The sequence below is a fragment of the Puma concolor genome, chromosome A3, assembly GCF_028749965.1.
Source record: "Puma concolor isolate L17-30 chromosome A3, mPumCon1.1.hap2, whole genome shotgun sequence".
In the NCBI taxonomy this organism is placed as follows: Eukaryota; Metazoa; Chordata; class Mammalia; order Carnivora; family Felidae; genus Puma; species Puma concolor.
The window spans coordinates 128,823,896-128,839,419 of NC_141669.1; the positions used below are offsets into that span (position 1 = coordinate 128,823,896).

Sequence of the window (15,524 nt, forward strand, 5' to 3'; positions counted from 1 at the left end):
CCTGCCTCTTAAACGCTGTCCCACACCACCTCTTGGTGCTGGAACGCCATGAGCTCCTGGCCCCATCCCTCCAGGCACTGCATCCTTGATGCTGTCTTTGGTCTGTCTCCAAGGACGGATCTCACACAGGGAGGACTGTGTTGATGTACAGGGTACAGCAGGCATTCAGAAGTAGATGATGTAGGGCACTGGCCCCCTTCGGCAGAAAGCACAGCACACTGCTGACGTCTGTGGCTCTGGGGCAGACATACAGATGTGGCCTTGCATCCAGTAAGTGTAAATGTTTAAAAGTTGGGGTGCCTGGGTGGCTCGGTGGGTTAAGCTTCCAGCTTCGGCTTGATCATGAGGTCACGATCTCATGGCTTGTGAGTTCAAGCCCCACGTCTGGCTTTCTGCTGTCAGCACAGAGCCCACTTCACATCCTCTGTCCGTCACCCCCCTCAAAAATAAATAAACATTAAAACTAAACTAAACTAATAAATATTTAAAAGTTATATGTCAAGATAGTAAGTGTTCAAAAACACACATTCCATCTTCCTTCCTTGACAAGCAACACCTTTGCAGAACCTGGAAGCCCAGGTTCAAAGATGGAATTCTACAAAAAAAAAAAAAAAGATGGAATTCTCAGGCTCAGACTTCCATGTCAGAACACAGCAACATGGGGAGAATGAGCCCTCGTCCTGCACCCTTTCTCTTCCCACCCCAGGCCTCAACCTGCACCACGAGGCTTTGAATGTGTGTGCGAGGATACACAGCTCTGTCCAAACCCCCTGCAAACACATCTGTCCACAAGTCCCACTGCCAGTTTAGGGATGCTCACAGCTGCTGTGTCTCAGCTCTCAGGAGCGACCCAGGCAAGAGGTTTCCACAGACCCTGGAAGAGGGCTTGGGGCCTGTCGGTGGAGAATTCCAGGGTCCTGTGTCACCGGAACGAGGTCTGAAAGGAGGTGGTATGGGTTCTGGGTGAGCACACCCACTTGGAGCAGGGCCCCCTCCTCACCTGTGGGAGCTGGGGCAGGACCAGAATGGCACCTTTTAAAGCACAGGGGCCAAGGCAAGCATCCAAAGGCCTGTCCAGGTCTCAAGCGGTACCATCTGGGAAAGGCAGGACTGGGGACAACAGGAGGACATCAAAAATACACTGCCACCCGGTCACAGGATGGGCATAAGACCTAACACTGTTTGGACGGTTACTGTTTTTCAGGTGCTTCTCCACGGGCCTCATCTATCCTGTCTCTTTCATCCTCCTGCCTACCCTGTGAGGCCAATTCCTATTACTATCACTACTGTAGAGACTAGACAGCTCAATTACAAGTAACGTGCCCGCTGTCATGCAGATGGCATTAAGTCAAGTCCATGGGTAGTCAAGTCTGTGCTCTTAACTAGTGTGACACAAGATCAAAGAGTGACGTAAAGGGCTGGTAAAAGATGTGTCAAGACATGTTAATTCTATCTCAGTGAAGCCAGGGGGATGAAAAGATACGTCAGGAAACTGTTAACCAAAAGAAAGCAAGTCTAATAATATTGATGTCAGACAAGATAGAATTGGAAGAGGAAAGGTCTGAACAGGCCAAAGAGGAATATTGAGCACTGTGAGATGGTCGATAGACTTCAACATCTGGAAGAAATGGCAGGAACCTTATCTGCCTAATAGCTTTACAACATACAACAAAAGACCAGTGAATACACTTTAACAATGACGATGCCAGAATCACGGTGGGAGACCAATAAATGAGCCTCTCAGAGAACATGTGATAAAGCAAAATTAAAAGTAAGGACATAGAGGGGCACCTGGGTGGCTCAGTCAGTTAAGCGTCCGACTTCAGCTCAGGTCACTATCTCGCGGTCCATGAGTTCGAGCCCCACGTTGGGCTCTGGGCTAATGGCTCAGAGCCTGGAGCCTGCTTCCGATTCTGTGTCTCCCTCTCTCTCTGCCCCTCCCCCGTTCATGCTCTGTCTCTCTCTGTCTCAAAAATAAATAAACGTTTAAAAAAAATTAAAAAAAAAAGTAAGGACATAGAGAACACAATGCAGATTCCCAGGGGAGTCTTCAGGTATCACCCATGGAGGTTGGAGGACACACCAACCTTTTTCTGTGCCCCTCACCTGCACGGTTCTTCTCGCGGCTGCAAGGAGCAAAGGGAGTGGGCACCACTAGAGTTGTATCCACAGACACGGGAACCTTGGCACACTTCAGGGCTTTCTGCAGAAACTGGCACAGATGCTGGACGACACAGGACTCCAGCCAGCCTCCCTCGTGATTAGCTCTCAGAGATGGAAAACTGTTAAATCATCAGGATTGTTCTCACCAGGACTGGAAGACAATGTTTGTCCAGGAAAGCAGATACGTATGATTGATTGCTTGTCCTGTTGCTGTAATGGTAAAAATACATCTTTTCCACCAATGTCCCAGTAACTTACATCTTTCTCAGTGGACTTTATTTATATAGGGTATTTCATTCAGCATTCAACAAATGCTTATTGAGCAGGTGTTGTGTGCTAGGTGCTGGGGGGTACAGCTGTAAATAAGATAAATGACGTCCTTTGTTTTAAAGCTTATTTCTTTATTTCAGAGACAGGAAGAGAGAGAGCCCCAAGTGGGCTCCAAGCTGTCAGCACAAAGCCCGATCCAGGGCTTGATCTCACAAGCCGTGAGATCATGATCTGAACCAAGATCAAAAATCTTGGGGCACTTGGGGCGCCTGGGTGGCTCAGTCAGTTAAGTGTCCAACTTGGGTTCAGGTCATGATCTCACGGTTTGTGGGTTCAAGCCCTGTGTCGGGATCTGCACTGACAGTGCAGAGCCTGCTTGCAATTCACTCTCTCTCCCTCTCTGTCTCTGCCCCTCCCTGACTTGCACTTTCTCTCTCAAAATAACATAAATAACCTTAAAAAAAAAAAAAAAAGAGTCTGACACCTAACTGACTGAGCCATCCAGGTGCCCCAAAGTACTTTTTCTAATAGAGTCCTTAAGCTAATGATGAGGGGAACAATTAACAAAGAGACAATCACAAAGAGTGATAAATGCTATGAAGAAAACAGAAAGATATGAGGCTAGGGTTGCCAAATAAAATTCAGGGCACCTGAGTCAATGTGAATTTCAGATAAACAATGTATAATCTCTTAGTATAAGTATGTCCCATGCAATATTTACACTAAAAAAATCATGCACTGCTTTTCTGAGATTCACATTGAACTGGGTGTCCTGTATTTTGCTTGCTAAATCTGGCAAACCTAAATGTCGAGTTACTGGGTGTGGACAGCGGGCAATTTCAGACAGGATGGTGACATTCGAGTTGGAATCTGAATGTACAGAGATGGAGTCAGTTATTCAGGGGTCTAGAAGAGCATTCCAGGCAGAGGGAAGAGCAGCTACAAACACTCTGAGGTGGGAGAAAGCTTGGATCTTGGAAGAACAAAAAGGAAGGTGAGGTGGCTACACTAGTGAGGGTGGAGAGGAGGAGGAAGGAAGGTGATGAGGTCAGGCAGGTTGGCAGGGGCCAGATCTTGCAGCGTTTGTGGGCTGTGATAAGAGATGTTGAACAATTTTACAAAAACTTACATCATTCACTCAAACAGAGCATTTTTTTTTTTTTACATTTTATCTCAGGAATTGCTTTTACATGTTCATAGGCAGGGTGCTATCAAAGATAAACAAAGCTGGACATTGTTAAAACAGTAAAAACAGATTTTATTCAGTAACTACTGACAGTAGGGGAAAGAGCAGATTCCGACTATGCAGAGGTGATTGGGCATTTTAAAGGAGAATGAGGGAGTGCGGGAGAGAGTGAGGACACAGGTAAAAACTTACAAAGGGTTGGTCGGTGTAAATGTGATCAGGTTAGCTATGTCTGCTAGCTGGCAATTATCAAGGTTGCAGCCTCCCACAGAGACCAAGAGACCGAGGCCTTACCTTCCTGATGATTGTATTTCAAAGGAACGGCTTTCAGGTCATTGAGAAAGACACTCCTAATTGCAACAGATACATATATATCTCAAAGAGACTGAAGAAGAATTCACAATTGTAAGCCCTTCTTAGTAAATGCTCTAAGATGGGGAGCCTGGGTGATTCAGTTGTTTAAGCGACCAACTCTGGATTTCTGCTCTGGTCATGGTCTCATGGTTCATGAGACTGAGCCCCGTGTTGGGCTCTGCACTCACAGCCGAAAGCCTGCTTGGGATTCTGTCTCCCTCTTTCTCTGCTCCTCCACTACTCACGCTTTCTCTCTCTCTCAAAATTAATAAACTTAAAAAAAAAAAAAAAGTAAATGTTCTAAGAAAGTGAGGACCTATCCTTAGGTGTTGGGCTAGAACAAACACAAACAGTAAATTCTCCTGGCAGCATTGAGTTTTCTCAAGCAGTTATGGGGAGGGGGGGAGGGGGAGACACTGGGGTCATACTAAGGTCATGGCTTTATGCTGCTAGAAGCCAAGTTCAAGTTCGGTCATTTCTTGCTGCAGAGGTTTGGACAGTCATTACGTGGTGAGAGTTCTGCAATTCTCAGTGCCTATGTAATTCTGTGTTCTTATATTTGTTTCCTTGAATGATAACCAAATATGTGCCTTTCAGTCCCTGGAGGAGCAAACTAGCAATTGCAAGGGATGGGCTCTGAAAGAGCTGGGCCCGCTGGTGGCCAAAACTGAGGGCTGGGCCATAAGTCCTCATTGCTTCCTGTCATTGTCACACTCAATGGATCATAAGATCCTGCAGGCCCTACCTCTACAGTATCTCCTGAAGCTGTCCACTTGTTTCCTTATGCACCATTACTCACCTGAGTCTGAGCATCTCATCTCTCTCCTGGAGGCCTCCAGTCTCCCCTGCTTCAAGCTCTTCCCCCCATACAGTCCATTTCCACACAGCAACTGGTGGGCCTTTTAAAATATAGATTTGGGGGGTGCCTGGGTGGCTCAGTCGGTTAAGCGTCCGACTTCAGCTCAGGTCATGATCTCGCGGTCCCTGAGTTCGAGCCCCGCGTGGGGCTCTGTGCTGACAGCTCAGAGCCTGGAGCCTGCTTCTGAGATTCTTTGTCTCCTTCTCTCTCTGCCCCTCCCCCGTTCATGTTCTGTGTCAAAAATAAATAAACTTTAAAAAAATAAATAAAATAAAATAAAATAAAATAATAAAATAAAATAAAATAAAATAAAATAAAATAAAATAAAATAAAATAAAATATAGATTTGGTGGCCATCCTGTAGTGGATGCACATAAGGCACAGTCTAACAAGGCTTATGAGCCCTACATCATCTGGCCCCTGCTGGCTTCTCTACCTTCCGCCTCCTGTTCCTCTGCACTTCATTAAGCCCCAGCCTAGTTCACGCCTGATCTTCACACAGCTGTCTCCTTGTTGAAACTCAGGCCAAATGTCACTTGTTCAGAGGCCTTCTCTGACCATCCAATGACCTTCCAAGTCACTGCCTGTCATATCACCCTGTTTTAAATTTTCTTCTCATAGCGCTTATCAAGATCTGAAATTATTTTGTTTATTCCTTCTCTCGCTCTAAAACATGCGCTCTGCGAGGTGGCAGAAAGTTCTCCGTCTAAGGCTATGGACAGGACTTTGAGCAGTTCGTTCAACAGTTATATAAGACCTACTACGTGCCTCACTGAAGCCCTATGTCAGACGAAGTCGCACTCCAGCTGCCCCTGGCCGAACCAGCGTCCATCTGCGGGGGGGGGGGGGAGGGGGGGAAGGATGAGGATTGCGATGCCCGCCCGCGGCGGTGATCTAAGCCAAAGGGCATTGTCGCTTGTGACGTCAGCGCAAACACGGAGCGCGTTTCCATTGGTCTTTCGAGTTTGGGTGGGGCCCGAGCGCTCCTGGCCCCGCCCCCCCCGCCTCTGCCCCTCTCACGCATGCGCCCGGGCCGCAGCCTCGCCGCCGCGCCATTTTGCCGGGGTTTGAATGTGAGGCGGAGCGGCAGGGGTGGGTAGTGCCGGCCACAGTTCGCGGCTGAGATTCCCTTCTCCGTTCCCGTATCCCGAGGAGGTGAGGCGCGGGGCGTGCACGGCCTGGCAGGGTGGCTTCTTGGGACCCAGCTAGGGGAGGGATGCGGCGCTCCTGACACTTCCGAGCGCTGGGAAGCAAGGACCGCGCCTCTGGGCGAGAGCGGAATGCGGGCCCGTGCTTCGGGAGGCGCCCTCAGGCGAGGTCTTTGCCTGCACCGACGGGTCTCTCTTCACCTCACCTCGCGGCGTCCCGAGGCTCGGGCCCACGCCCGGCGGCCCCAGGGCCTGTGAGGGGCGAGGGCCCCCGAGGCGCGGCCTAACGCGAGCTGCCCGAGCGTCCGCCCCTTCCCCTCCAGCGCCGCGCCGATTGGTCGCGCCGCCGCCGGGCCGCTCGGGAAGGCCGCCTCTCATTGGTCGCGCCTGCGCGTCCGTTCTCGTCGCTCCCGGCCACCCGCAACGTGAGCTGAGTGCCGCGGCGAGGCCTGTCCGGCCGGGCTGCTGGGTGAGGGCCGGCCGCCGCCCAGACCTCCTCTTGCCCCGACTCACTTTCTGATTTGAGAGGGGGGAACTTTAACTTCCCTGTGCTTCAGTCTCCCCGACCGTAACTGAGCATCGTGATCTCACTTTGCTGAGTTAAGGAGTATGTCCTAGTCCCTGCACCTGCCCAGTAATGTAGAGTCCAGCTCTTGGGGGGAAACGCGATAGTACGGTAGTTCGGAGCATGAGCTTTGGAATTCGAAGGCCTGGGTTCGCTCCAGATTTGGCCTCTCCCTAGGAGTGCAATGCAGGGCTAGTCACTTCATCCCTCGGTGTCTCCCATTTCGTTATGCGCAAAGTGGGTTTGAAAACAATCTGCTTGGTAAAGTGGTTGTGAGAATCCACTCAGTTATTACCGTGGTTTACAGAGTCCCACCTGAAGTGACCGTTGTCCGCCTCTTCCACCCATCTGCTCTTAGCCGCTGTAGCTGTACTGCTGACTTCTGTTTTCTTAAATGTTCCAGGCTCGTGCCCACCGTAAAGCGTTTGGACCTGCCTTTTCGTTTGCTTGAAACTTACCGACCTCTTAGGTTTGCAAGACTGGCTCCCTGTTTCACGCCTCTTACACCTTCTTTGACCAACTTCTCTGAGGGCTTCTTTCTTTCACCTCTTAATAGCATTTATCATTATCTAGAACTACTTAGAGTTGTTCACTGTCTCTCGGCTGCTGGGCTGTGAACTTGAAGAGCAAGGACCTTGCCTGTCTTTGTTGTTGTGTTCTGGTGATGAGTGCTTGCCACGTGGTATTATTCCTTGGAAGCACAGAAGGGGACTTTTACTCTTGGATCCCACCAGCGTTCTTTTCTCATCCCCTCGCCCCCCACCCCCATCCGAAGTTTTTACTTGTGTGTGTGTTTCTCCAGTTTTTGCATAATTCCCAGGACTCTTAGTTCACCCTGTTCTCGCCACCCCGCCCGCCCCAAGACTCTTCCCCTTCTTTCCATCAATGCAAGGGAATTTTCTCTTCCCATCTGGTTACTTTGATTTCTGCTATTTGGGGGCTGGGACAGAGGTTTCCTACATTTGATCTTAGCCAAAAGGCTGAGAAGCGGTGGGCGCAGAGGTTTCCTATACAGGATTGGATGGGTTTGAGAGCACTGCTCTAGCTTTGGAATTAATTTGTTCTTTTATTCATTTAATAACTATAGAGCATCCACTTAATCTCTGGAAAAACAGTGAAGAAATAAACATGGACAGGGTCCTTTCCCGTGGAGAGCTTATATCCTAGTGGGAGAAAGAAACAATACAAATAAATGAATTAGATAGTTTCAGATACTGATAAGTGACAGGTGAAGAAGGTGGCATATGAGCTGAGACCAGCCATGGAAAGGTGAGGGGACAGAGGATTCTAGGCAGAGGATATAGAAAGTACAAAGGCTCAAGGATAGGAATAGACTTAGAATATTGGAGGAAGATCCAGCATGCTACAGTAGTGTATGAAGAAAGGAGAGGTGTCCAGGGGCCAGATCATGTAGGGCTTTGTAGACAATTACAGAGTTTGGATTTGATTCTAAATGGTATGTTCCTGTGATTAGAAAGCAGAGGGTGGGTCAAAGTGCCTTGGTATGTTCTTGATGTGTATGTGCCAGATAGTTTTCATTCATTGGAACTCTTTCCCTTTCCCCAGATGTAAGGACTCAGGAATGGTTCTCTAATGTGGAAGAAATATCTAAGGAAAAGGCACAGATCTTGGATCAGCTTATGTCACAGATGTCTGTGAGATGGCCTTGGAAAGCTTTTATTCCAAGTGTTCATCCATAACTGAGGGCCTGTGGGAAGAGGCTAGACTTAGGTCCAGCCATTCATTCAACAAGAAGAACTTGGAATTTAGATAAGTTTCTCATAATTGAGTTACTGTGGCACATGTGTTTTATTTTTTAACTGAATTGGTAAGGATTTCCAAAGATAGTTCTGTGGAAAAACTAAAGCATCGCCCCTTTTTTAAAGGCAAAAGAATGTATTTCCCATTTTTAGTTTGAATCTTTATTTTAAAATCAGTAACACTTTCTATGTTTACATCTTGCTGATATTTTAAAAAGTCAAAGTACTTTCACCCGTTGCCAAATTAGGTAGCTTAATTAGACCTTGATTTTGCCCATGTATGGTGAATACCTATGGAGTATTCTCTAAAATTACCTTATTTGTCATGCTTTCCCAAAACAGGGCTAAGCTTATAATTTGGTTTTATAGACATTATCAGTAAGGAGATACAAAAAGGGTTTGTTGATAAATATTTAGTTCCTCAACTAATACTAAATTGTAGAGTCTGTGTAGTATTTTGACTTTTAGGGATTGTTGCATGTATGTTTGTATATCTCCCCTGTCCCCAATGCACACTTTTTTAAAGTTTATTTTATTTTGAGAGAGAGAGTGCATTGGGGAGGGGCAGAGAGAGAGAATCCCAAGCAGGCTCTGTGCTGTCAGTTCTGAGCCCAAATCAAGAGTTGGTTGCTCTGCCAATTGAACCACGCTGGTGCCCCCCCGCCCCCACTTTTTTTTAACTTACAAATAGTCGTATTTTAGTACCTCAACTTTGTCATTTTAGGGTCATTCTATCATGTGGTCTTAGAATCAGTTTTCCCCACCTCTTATTTTTCACAGTCAATTGACCAGAACAAACGTGTGAAATGATAATGCTTTTGATGGAAAAATCAAGGGAATGTAGCTTTTGAAAATAGTATAAGAAATATATATTAGGTATTTATCACTATTGTAAAGCTCTAGGGAGATTGAAATGAACAAAACACAAAGCCCCTACTCTCATGGAACCTAGAGTCTAGGGAAGAGAGAAGCACAGTGAACAAGAAAGCAAAGTAATATGGCCTATAATATTTGGGAATTTGGAGCTTGGAAAAATAGAATAAGGGAATGGAGAGTGACTAATGTGGGTGCTCTTTTAGATAGGATGGTCCAGGAACTTATCTCTGAAAAGAGACAACCTTGGAAAAAGACCTGAGTGAAGTGGGCAGTGAGCCATGCAGCTCTCCAGAGGCAGAGCTGTTCAGGCAGGGAGGATGGTAAGTGCAGGATCCTGAAACAAAAGTATGAACACTGACACAATATGAACAGTAATATAGGACAGATCTCAAATTCACTTTTTTAAAGAATTTATTTTGGGGCGCCTGGGTGGCGCAGTCGGTTAAGCGTCCGACTTCAGCCAGGTCACGATCTCGCGGTCTGTGAGTTCGAGCCCCGCGTCGGGTTCGGGGCTGATGGCTCAGAGCCTGGAGCCTGTTTCCGATTCTGTGTCTCCCTCTCTCTCTGCCCCTCGCCCGTTCATGCTCTGTCTCTCTGTCCCAAAAATAAATAAACGTTGAAAAAAAAATTAAAAAAAAAAAAAAAAAAGAATTTATTTTTTTCTTTTTTGGGGCGCCTGGGTGGCGCAGTCGGTTGAGCGTCCGACTTCAGCCAGGTCACGATCTCGCGGTCCGTGAGTTCGAGCCCCGCTTCAGGCTCTGGGCTGATGGCTCGGAGCCTGGAGCCTGTTTCCGATTCTGTGTCTCCCTCTCTCTCTGCCCCTCCCCTATTCATGCTCTGTCTCTCTCTGTCCCAAAAATAAATAAAAAAACGTTGAAAAAAATTGTTTTTAATGTTTATTTATTTTTGAGAGAGAGACACACACACACAAAGGATGACACAGGCTCTGCACTGTCAACGCAAAGCTCAATGTGGGGCTCGAACTCACTAACCATGAGATCATGACCTGAGCCGTAAGTCAGACACTTAACTGACTGAGCCACCCAGGAACCCCATTAATTTATTTTTTTAATTTACATTCAAGTTAGTTAGCGTATAGTGCAACAGTGATTTCAGGAGTAGATTCCTTAGTGCCCCTTACCCGTTTAGCCCATCCTCCCACCCACAGCCCCTCCAGTAACCCTCTGTTCTCTGTATTTAAGAGTCTCTTATGTTTTGTCCCCCTCCATTTTTATATTATTTTTGCTTCCCTTCCCTTATGTTCATCTGTTCTGTGTTTTAAAGTCCTCATATGAGTGAAATCATATGATATTTGTCTTTCTCTGACTAATTTCGCTTAGCATAATACCCTCTAGTTCCATCTACGTAGTTGCAGATGGCAAGATTTCCTTCTTTTTGATTGCCGACTAATGCTCCATTGTATGTATGTGTGTGTATACACACACACCACATCTTTTTTTTTTTAATTTTTTTTTTTTTCAACGTTTATTCATTTTTGGGACAGAGAGAGACAGAGCATGAACGGGCGAGGGGCAGAGAGAGAGGGAGACACAGAATCGGAAACAGGCTCCAGGCTCTGAGCCATCAGCCCAGAGCCCGACGCGGGGCTCAAACTCACGGACCGCGAGATCGTGACCTGGCTGAAGTCGGACGCTTAACCGACTGCGCCACCCAGGTGCCCCCACACACCACATCTTTATCCATTCATCTATCAATGGATATTTGGGCTCTTTTCATACTTTGGCTATTGTTGATATTGCTGCCATAAACATGGGGGTGCATGTTTCCCTTCGAAACAGCATACCTGTATCCCTTGGATAAATACCTAGTAGTGCAATTGCTTGTTGTAAGGTAGTTCTATTTTTAATTTTTTGAGGAACCTCCATACTGTTTTCCAGAGCGACTGCACCAGTTTGCATTCCCACCAACAGTGCAAAAGAGATCCTCTTTCTCCACATCCTCACCAGCATCTGTTGTTGCCTCAGTTGTTAGTGAGCCATTCTGACAGGTGTGAGGTGGTATCTCACAGTGGTTTTGGTTTGTATTTCCCTGATGATGAGTGGTATTGAGCATTTTTTCATGTGTCGATTGGCCATCTGCCTGTCTTCTTTGGAGAAGTGTCTATTCATGTTTTTTGCCCATTTCTTCACTGGATTATTTGTTTTTTGGGTGTTGAGTTTGATAAGTTTTTTATAGATTTTGGATAGTAACCCTTTATCTGATATGTCGTTTTCAAGTATCTCTTCCCAGTCCGTCGCTTGCCTTTTAGTTTTGCCGATTGTTTCCTTCGCTGTGCAGAAGCTTTTTATTTTGATGAGGTCCCAATAGTTCGTTTTTGCTTTTGTTTCCCTTGTCTCAGAGATGCGTTGAGTAAGAAGTTGTCATGGCCAAAGTCAGAGAGGTTTTTGTCTGCTTTCTCCTCAAGGATTTTGATGGCTTCTTGTCTTAACATTTAGGTCTTCATCCATTTTGAGTTTATTTTTGTGTATGGTGTCAGAAAGTGGTTCAGGTCCATTTTTCTGCATGTCGCTGTCCAGTTTTGCCAGCACCACTTGCTGAAGAGACTGTCTTTATTCCCTTGGATATTCTTTCTTGCTTTGTCAAAGATTAGTTGGCTGTATGTTTGTGGGTCCATTTCTGGGTTCTCTATTCTGTTCCATTGATGTGAGTGTCTGTTTTTGTGCCAGTACCATACTGTCTTGATGATTACAGCTTGGTAATACAGCTTGAAGTCTGTCGGATTCACTTCTTCCTTGAAACACTTTTAAGTGAACAGAAACGAATTATGGTGGGTAAGTTGGTCATGTAACTGAATTCCTATGTTGTTGGGGTTCCTCATAACTGATCCTTGAAGAATAGTCTCTAATCCATACCGGGAACTCCTGTTTTAGCTAGTTGACTGACATTGACTCATCCTTTAGTTCATGCAGCAAATGCTTACTGAATATTCTATGTGCCAGGCAGTGGTAAAAGTCCTGGGCTTACAGAGACAAGACATACAAAGTCCCTGCCCTAAGGAGCTTACAAATAAGGATAGCAGTTACATTAAAGATACTTAAAAAAGGCAAAAAAGCTATTTCAGATGATGTTACTGCTGTTAATAGTGTAGATGATAGTGATGGAAGGCCTTTTTAAGAAGTTGATGGTGGGCTGACAGCTGAATGATGCCCCGTATCAGATTAGAAGGAAGAGCATTATTACAGGCATGGAGAACTGTCTTGGCTGGTTCAAGCAACAGAGGGAAGGCTTTGTGGCTTGAGCACAGAGCCAAAAGGAAGGTAGGTGAGGTTGACAGGTGTCAGATTGCATAAGACTTTGCCATGGTAAAGAGTTTGGATTTTTAATTCAGATAAATTATGAGGAATCTAAGAGATTTTGGTTGTGATATGTACAGTGCTATAGGAACATAATGAAGAAAGTTAGTGAAATGCAAAATTATTGAGGAGTGTATTAAACTCAACAGAATAGATCCAATTAATCTCTAATCCTCCCAACACACACACACAGTTTCTAACATGCTGCCTTGCGTAAATCTCAAAAAGGTAGGACAAATTTGTGTGATAGAAAAAGAGGAGTTTTGTTTCGTATTTTTTAAGCTCGTGTATACTGATGTAAATAATTTTGCTTGGCAACAGCCAACTTTCATGATTTCATAACAGATCGAGCATTTCAACACAAAAAAAGAATGGGAAATAAATTGATTAAATCACATGTTGCAAAGTTTTATATGATGAAGTAGTTCTGTGGCCAAGTAATGAGGGGGAACTCTGGGTTAAACATTAACCTGATAACTTACTGCTTCAGTTCCTGAAGACTTTAAGGTGAATTTCCAAAAGGGGATTATAATGTATAGCATTTGCCAAACTATTTTTTTGTAAGATTTTATTTTTAAGGATCTCTTGACCTCACAGCCCTTAGATCAAGAGTCACATGCTCCACCGACTATGAGCCGGCCAGGCACCCCTACCTTTTCCAAACTTTTGATATAAAACCCAGAAAGGGTGGCCTCTCAAATTGTGTGTATGGTTGAGTAGGACTTAATATTCATGCCATGGAGTGTTTTGCCCTGGGTCAAAAGAAGTGAATAGATTGGTGGGCAAATCTACTAGAACAGTCAGAATATTGGCTTCCCTTATGATAAAAATGTTTCCAGTTTCTAATAAGGAGAATACAGATAGTTTCAAACAAATCTTTCTCCTTAGAAGGTTGTGGTTTCTGGCTGTGGAGGTATAAGCTGCACAGGCACAGCATTAACTATAGCCCTTTGTCTATCTGTCTCCCTCCCTCCCTCCCTCCCTCCCTCCCTCCCTCCCTCCCTCCCTCCTCCTTTCTTCTTTCTCCCTTCCTCAACATGTCCTTTCTATTGCCATTCCCAGTGCTTCCATTCTAGGTCAGGCTTCTGTCATTATTTCTTCCACCTGAGAGATAAGATAGCCTTGGTAGGAAGAGAGTAGACCTATAGAGTCAGACTGATTTGATTTTTTTTTTTTAAGTTTATTTATTTTGAGAGAGAGCAGGAGTGAACAGGGGAGGTGCAGAGAGAGAGAGAGAGGGAGAGAGAGAATCCCAAGCAGGTTTGCGCTGTCAGCACAGACCCTGACACAGGGCTCAAACTCATGAACTGCAGGATCATGACCTGATCCGAAACCAAGAGCCGTTCACGTAACCAACCAAGCCACCCAGGCGTTCCTGAATCTGATTTTTATTAACTCTGTGTGACTTGGGGCAAGTTAATCTCTCTGAGTCTTCTTGTATGTAAAATGCTTATATGAAATGATATGAAGCATACAAAAACATTTAGCATTGTGCCTGGTTCATAGATTGTGGTTCGTAGCATTGTGCCTGGTTCATAGATGTGCCTGGTTCATAGATTGTCCCGTTTAAAAAAAAAGAAAAGTGTCCTAACAGATCTTCACTTGTTCCCTTCAGCTCCATTCCGGAAACCATTACCAGCCCAAAGTTCATATACTCCACTTTCATTAAGTTTTGACCCATTTCAAAAAAACCGTAGTGGCTTCCTATTGTACCTTAAATCATGTAACTCTTCAGCTAAGTCTTAAGGATCTAATAATATGATCTGATCTCAGCCTCCAATTCCACTGTTCCCCAAAGGAGCTATGTAGCTTCCTGTTTGTTACTTTGCTCACACTAGTTCTTGTGTTGGATGGGTCTTCATTCTGTTTTGCCTTTCCAGTTCTATGTATCCTTCAAGTTCAACTCAAGACTCAGCCTCTTGGAAATCTTGGCCCACATGGAAATGTAGGCCAAGTGACTCTCTTGTTAACAACCTCCTAACAGTTAAGTTTTTGTGTGACTGATTTGGCACCTCTACTCCAGGGGACAAATGTGTTTCAGGCTTTCTTTTTGGATGCACATACTGTGGATTATGCAACTTTCTCTGTGGGATGTGGGGTAGCACTCTGCAAACACGTTAGTATTTCTTAAGTAAGACAAATTTTTATACAAAGTAAGATACTTTATTTATAGCCTCAGGCAGTTTGGGCCAGGTTTTGCTGCTAAATGAGTTTGCCACAAACTTAAAAAACAACAACAAAAAAAAACCTTTCAGTTTATAGATTTTTGGATTTCAAAACTGCAGGAAAGGGATTAGTTTGTAGCTGGAATCACAGTTGTGTCTTGTCTTCCAACTAATATGTAAGCTCCATTGAGAGCCTAAATTTAATTACCTGTGACAAGGTCATTTTAAAAAGACAACAAAATTTTATTTACTTACTTTTTAATGTTTATTTACTATTAGTGAGAGAGCGCGAGCAGGGGAGGAGAGAGAAAAGGGGACAGGATCTGAAGGGAGCTCTATGCTGATAGCAGAGAGCCCTGTGCAGAGCTAAAACTCACAAACTGAGATCATGACCTGAGCCAAAGTTGGATGCTTAACTGATTGAGCCACCTAGGTCCCCTTAAAAATGCCATAAAATTTTAATAACTTTCTGATTGTAAGTGTAATACATACAGGTAGTTCTGTAGGATATCAGGAAAATCTAAAAGAATATGAAGAGAACAAAAATGTCTGGTGTTCATCACATAGTTTATCACTGTTTACATTTTGGAGTGTATTTTTCTATAGATGGGGGTATGTATACATTTTTTAAAGATTTTAAGTAATCTCTGTACCCAGTGTGAGGCTCGAACTTAAAACCCTGCACCCTGAGATCAAAAGTTGCACACTCTTATCAACTGAGCCAGCCAGCCACACCTAAATTTTTTTTTTTTTACATAGTTTGAATTGTAGTGTATTTGACTTTTTTTCCACTTAGCTTAATTACATTTCACGAAAATTATTACATACTTAATTTTTTTCTTCTTTGTTCTAGAAGCTCCAAAT

The 15,524-nt window shown here is 44.8% G+C and overlaps 1 protein-coding gene across 1 annotated transcript in view; it reads left to right on the forward strand.

The window, feature by feature from the left end:
- The first annotated feature begins 5,834 nt into the window (after positions 1-5,834).
- CSE1L (chromosome segregation 1 like) overlaps positions 5,835-15,524 on the forward strand; it is a 48,186-nt gene continuing 38,496 nt past the window's right edge. Inside the window, exon 1 of the mRNA XM_025931719.2 lies at positions 5,835-5,987. The gene's annotated coding sequence lies outside the window, so the exon portion shown is untranslated. The remainder of the gene's footprint in view (positions 5,988-15,524) is intronic.